This window comes from Crocuta crocuta, unplaced genomic scaffold (assembly GCF_008692635.1).
Source record: "Crocuta crocuta isolate KB4526 unplaced genomic scaffold, BGI_CrCroc_1.0 scaffold90, whole genome shotgun sequence".
Classification (NCBI taxonomy): domain Eukaryota; kingdom Metazoa; phylum Chordata; class Mammalia; order Carnivora; family Hyaenidae; genus Crocuta; species Crocuta crocuta.
The window spans coordinates 6159178-6165916 of record NW_027527449.1 but is presented as its reverse complement, the minus strand read 5'-3'; positions in this window follow the sequence as shown (position 1 = coordinate 6165916).

Genomic DNA, 6739 nt, shown 5'->3' with positions numbered 1-6739 from the left:
TTTCTCCAACTGCTTTAAAGTCATCTGTAACTACCAACATGCAAAGAAGGTTCATGAAATATCAAGTAAAAAACTAATAATAAAACAAGTTGTCGAACAGTATGTAATGCCATGTCATGTTTGGGAGAAAAAGTTTCTTTCTCTACAGCTAGACTAATGTCTGGAAAGAAAAATACTGATCAATTCTATGGAGTGAGAATGGAGAACATATTCTTGGTATTTTATTCACTTCTCTATTCTTGGATCACATTAAGACTTTAAGAAAACATATCTAGGGGTGCCTGGGTGGCTCAGTCGGTTAAACATCAGACTTTGGCTCAGTTCATGATCTCATGGTTCGTGGGTTCGAACCTACCTCGGAGCCTGTAGCCTGCTTCAGATTCTGTGTCTCCCTCTCTCTCTGACTCTCCCCTGCTCACGCTCTCTCTCTCTGTCTCTCTCTCTCAGAAATAAATAAAAACAGTAAAAAATTTTAAAAATAAACAAAAAATAAAAATAAAATGTATCTAATATCTTTAATATCATTAAATATAGCTAATGATTTTTTATTTTCTCTCTAAAGGACTGAGTCCACATCTCCCACTAGATCCATTCCCTGGCTCCCCTTTACAGAAAAATCCCTCACTACACTGGTTATGCCTTTTTGCTTGAATTTCTCTCCTCATATCCTCTCCTGAGCAGTCAGGCTTCTGCCTTGTCCATTCCACTAACATCAGTCTTGTCAATGTTGCCAATATCTTCCCTGTGGCTAAATCTTTTGAGTTCTTTCTTGGCCCTTATCTAAACTGACCCATCAACATGTTTGGGTCCTTGTCACCTCCTCGGAAAACTCCCCCCACCCCCCCGCACTTGACTTTGGCATTCCAGATTCTTTGATTTTTGTTCTCCCTCCACCACTCATTCCTTTCAGTGGGCTTTGCTAGTTTCTCTTCACATCCTGTGCCTCTAGATGTTAAGCCCAGAACTCTTGTTTACCCTGCACCTCTACACTCAGTCTCTTGGTTATCTCATCAGTTTTGACACTTAAATATCATCTGTATGTTGACAGTTGCCAAAGGTATCCCTCCTGTCTGTATTTCTTCTCTAAACCCCAGGTGCAGCTCTCCAAATGCCTCAACATCCTCACTTAGGCATCTCAAAGGTGACATGTCCCCATGTGCTCCCTAGTGTTAAGCCAAAGAGTAGGAGTCTATCTTGATTCCTTTCCTCCTACTACACAGCCAATGCTACAGCAAATCCTACTGGCTCAAATTTCAAAACATATCCGAAGTCCCTGGACTCCTCAGCAGCTGCACCACTACCATCTGATCTGAACATCCTCTGAGGGCAGGTTACATCACTCTGTGCTCAAAACTCTCCAGTGGCTTCCTATTTTAGATAATTTCCAATTTCCAAGGTCAAAAGGGATCATACCCCCTCAGCTCCTATTATTTTACTGATCTCATCTCCTATTATTTACCTCTTGGCTGATTCCATGCCATGTCCCACTGGCCTCTGCTGTTCCTCTAACCTCTAGGGATGCTAGAGGTTTAGGTCTGTGTGTTTTTCCTTCTGTCTAGAATTTTTTTTCACCATATATACATGTCTCTTTTCCCATCTTCAAGTCTGCTCAAATATTACCTCTGCAATAAAGCCTTCCCTATTTTATTTGAAGTTATAGCTCTTCCCACTGTTACCTTACCCGGCTATTGCTACCTGACCTTGCATTATGTTTGTATTGATTTGTTTATAATCATTCTTCTCCACTAGAGTCTAAGTTCTATTAGGGCAAGGATTTTGTCTTGTTCAGTCCACTGCTTAGAACAGAATCTTACACAAAGAAGGTGCTTGATGCGTATTGGATGAAATAATAAATTCATGATTATCACAGAAGAATGTCATCTTCTCGGGGGAAATGGTTAAATTAGGACATTCATAAATGAGATAAACCTCTCACAATCATGTGTGGTTATGCATTTTTAAATCACTGGCAAAAGTTTGCCTATGCAGTTAAAAATAAATGAATGAATAACCTGTGTATTAGAAACTGTGGAGAGGTACACAAATTATATAAAAATTGGGAATTGAAAGAAACTTTTTGAGTATAATGAATTTTCAAAAGCTCTTTCAATACTTTTATTAAGAAGTATAGTGCTGAGATCAAAAAGAATGAAAACTTGCCATCTGCAACAACATGGATAGAGCTAGAAAGTATTATGCTAAGTGAAATAAGTCAGTTAAAGACAGATACCGTATGATTTCTCTCAAATGTGGAATTTAAGAAACACAACAGATGAACGTAGGGGAAGGGAAGGAAAAATAAAAACAGAGAGGGAGGCAAGCCGTAAGAGACTCTTAAATACAGAGAACAAACTGAGAGTTGCTGGAGGGAGAGGCTGGTGGGGTGATGAGCTAAATGGGTGATGGGCATTTATTGGAATGAGGACCGGGTGTTATACGAAAGTGATGAACCACTACATTCTACCCTAAAATCAATACTACGCTATATGTAAACTAACTTGAACTTAAAAATAAATTTTAAAAAATTATAGAGATAAAAATCCTAAATAATGATCTGTAGTCATAAGGAAACAGTGAAAATAAAAATGTAATACTTACATTTCATGACATTATAAAAATGTACCCATGTACATGTATGCCAATTAACATTGAAATTCTATTCTAGTNCCCTTTGTATTATTTTTTAAAAATTTAATATTTATTTTTAATTGGTTTTTAATTTACATCCCAGTTAGCATACAGTGCAACAATGATTTCAGGAATAGATTCCTTTTTTTTTNGTCCATCCCCCCTCCCACAACCCCTCCAGTAACCTCTGTTTGTTCTCCATATTTAAGAGTCTCCTATGCTTTGTCCTTCTCTCTGTTTTTATATTATTTTTGCTTTCCTTCCCTATGTACATGTTTTGTATCTTAAATTCCTCATATGAATGAAGTCATATGGTATGTGTCTTTCTCTAATTTCACTTGGCATAATACCCTCTAGTTCCATCCACGTAGTTACAAATCGCAAGATTTCATTCTCTTTGATTGCTGAGTAATACTCCATTGTATATACATACATACCACATCTTCTTTATCCATTCATCCATCGATGGACATTTGGCCTCTTTCCATACTTTGGCTATTGTTGACAGTGCTGCTATAAACATTGGGGTACACGTGTCCCTTCAAAACAGCACACCTATATCGCTTGGATAAATACCTAGTAGTGTAATTGCTGGGTCATAGGATAGTTCTATTTTTAATTTTTTTGAGGAACGTCCATACTGTTTTCCAGAGAAGCTGCACCAGTTTGCATTCTCACCAGAAGTGCAAAAGAGATCCTCTTTCTATGCATCCTCGCCAACACCCATTATTGCCTGAGTTGTTAATTTTAGCCATTCTGACAAATGTGAGGTGGTATCTCATTGTAGTTTTGATTTGTAGTTCCCTGATGATGAGTGATGTTGAGCAATTTTTTTTGTGTCTGTTAGCCATCTGGATGTCTTCTTTGGAGAAGTGTCTATTCATGTCCTTTGCCCATTTCTTCACTGATTATTTGCTTTTGGGGTGTTGAATTTGACAAGTTCTTTATAGATTTAGGATACTAACCCTTTATCCGATGTCGTTTGCCAATATCTTCTCCCATTCCATCAGCTGCCTTTTAGTTTTTCTGATTGTTTCCTTCACTGTGCAGAAGGTTTTTGTTTTGATGAGCTCCCAATAGTTGATTTTTGCTTTGGTTTCCATTGCCTCCAGAGACATGTTGAGTAAGAAGTTGCTATGGCCAAGGTCAAAGAGGTTTTTGCTTGCTTTCTCCTCTAGGATTTTGATGGCTTCCTGTCTTACGTTTAGATCTTTCATTCATTTTGAGTTTATTTTTGTGTAGGTGTAAGAAAGTGGTCCAGGTGCATTTTTCTGCTGTCCGGTTTTCCCAGCACCATCTGCTGAAGAGACTGTCTTTATTTCACTGGGTATTCTTCCCTGCTTTGTCAAAGATTAGTTGGCCATACGTTTGTGGGTCTATTTCTGAGTTCTCTATTCTGTTCCATTGATCTGACTGTCTGGTTTTGTGCCAATACCATAGTGTCTTGATGATTATAACTTTGTAATACAGCCTGGAGCTCAGGACTGTGATGCCTTCAGCTTTGGTTTTCTTTTTCAAGATTGCTTTGGCTATTCGGGGTCCTTTCTGATTCCATACAAATTTTAGGATTGTTTGTTCTAGCTCTTGAAGAATGCTGGTGTTAGTTTGATAGGAATTGCATTGAATATGTAGATCGCTTATCTAGCAGTTTTCTATGGTATTTTACGTTTTTATATTATTATTAAATTCCTTCATTCCTTCCTTGGTTTTGGATGAGTTAACAGACATTTCAATTAACGGTCATTAACCTTCATTTAAAAATTGTTCTCAGGAGTGATTCAACTTGCCTTCTTCAATTTTTAACAAAGAAATTCTAAGACTTACTTATCAAGATAGATTATTATGAAAACACCGCCCCAGTTCTGCCCTGATCAGTTCAAAAAGCACCATCCTTGATGTAAGCATCATTTACTAAGCTCTAAATCTCCTTTCACCTATAAATGAAGTGTACAGGTATAAAAATATATGCTATAAGCAGGTCTTTTTAAAGTCAGTGGCCAAGCCATGCCTCTGTTATCTCTAAAATTGTACCTTCTCAGGGCACCTGGGTGGTTCAGTCGGATAACTTCTGACTCTTACTTTTGGCTCACGTTATGTCTCAGAGTTGTGGGACCCAGACCTCTGCCAGGTTCTACACTGACAGTATGGGGCCTGCTTGGGATTCTCTCTCTCCTTTCTCTGTGCCCCTCTCCCGCTGATGCTCATTCACATGCTCTCTCAAAATAACTAAGTTTTTGAAATTAAAACATAAATAAAACATAAAATTGTACTTTATCCTCCAATTGAAAATGTTTAGAAGATGGGAATCAAGATTGCTGTACTTGGTTCTATTTTTTAAAGCATTTTTATCAATACATACATAAATGATAGATTTCCATCTACAAACCTTTGAAGCCACATAGAGTAAACCTACCATAAAGTCTATTGAGCGGTTCTCTAATGTTAGTTTGGAATGCATATCAGTCACTTTCCCTTCTAAGTCTGTGATGATTGGGAAGGAGTTGCATGGTTCCTGGAAATGGACAGGAATTAGCTTGAGCTGTTCTGGAAGAGCAGGGTGTGGATGGAAAGCCTCCAGTTAGCAGGGATTAGGGAGCAGAGAGCACCGGACTAGAGGCCCTTGGAAACAGACACTCCAGACAGCTCCCGTGTCCAGGAATTCCTCAACATCTGAGAGCTGCCAAATTAGACTATTTTCTCTTATAAGTGTCTATAGCTGCTGTTGGGGGGAGTTTTGAAAATTTTCAAAATGCTTCAGTCTGTTATGTGGGGGAAACTAAGCATTAAAAATATTGCCTAGAGTTATGGAGCTGGGGCCATCCATCTACTCCCCAACATGTTCCACTACTGTATAAAGCGAGTCAGGAGAAACGTAAGGGAGAAACGATCAGAAACATGGCTCTAGTAGCATTTTTGTTCAACCCTCTGTGATCAAGGACAACAGTAATTCGACACACTTAATTTCCAGACGTCTCGAAGTAGGCAAAGATCCTCTCTTCTTACAACCAGAAGTATGTCTGAAAATAATTTATTATACATTTAAATGATAAAACAAGTTTCATTGTAGATCAATAAAAATAAATGGATAAAATATAAGTATCTGATAGAGAAAAAAAGTTGGTGATTAGAAATCTGAGAATATAAAAGTCTGAACACAAGTCACTATAAAGGAAAATCATGGGGGCGGGGGGGCAAAGAAAATGACCCCAGGGGCGCCTGGGTGGTTTAGTTGGTTAAGCATCTAACTTTGTTTCAGGACATGATCTCAGGGTTCATGAACTTGAGCCCCGACTTGGATAAAATATGAGCCCTGCTTCTGAGGCGCTCCAGCCCTGCTTTGGGTGAACACAAGCCCCACTTTAGTTAAGAAACAAGTAAACCAGGAGCCCCGCTTTGGTTAAGCCCCGCTTCTCTCTCTCCTCCTCCCCCTCCCTCTCTCTCTCTGTCCTTCACTCACTTTCTCCCTCTCTTTCTCTCAAAAAAGGGGGAAGGGAAGGGAAGGGAAGGGCAGGGCAGGGCAGGGCAGGGCAGGGCAGGGCAGGGCCCTAGAGCCTGACCTCCAACTGCTCCCGTCCCCTTGGCAATCCCTATCCCATTTTCTATGCACACCAGATAGGGGCTCGAGCGTGGAAGAAACACAGAGCAGGGCGAGTGGACAGAGGAAAGGGCCACTGCTTTGGACAGAAGGATTGGGGAAGCTTCACAGCAGAGGTGACGCATGAGCAAAGATGAGACTGTGCTAAACCACGCAGTAGGCTGCTGCAGCGCTTCAGTCCAGTGGACGAACACCTTCACCTGCAGACAGCAGACAGACACCCACACACAGTATGGTTTCCATTCAGCCTTCAAAATCAATACATTTGGAACACTTTTGGATAGACTGCCTGAGTTTGAGCATGAAAACCAGTAAAACGAAACTGGCTTGGGAGGCAGCCACCGACACCCCTCAGTGAGGCTCCTGACTTCAAGTACTTTTTAGAAAAACGTGTAAAGGGACACCTGGGCAGCTCAATACGTTAAGCGTCCAAGTTCAGCTCAGGTGATGATCTCATGGTTTATGAGTTCCAGTCCCGCGTCGGGCTCTGTGCTGACAGCTCAGAGCCTGGAGCCT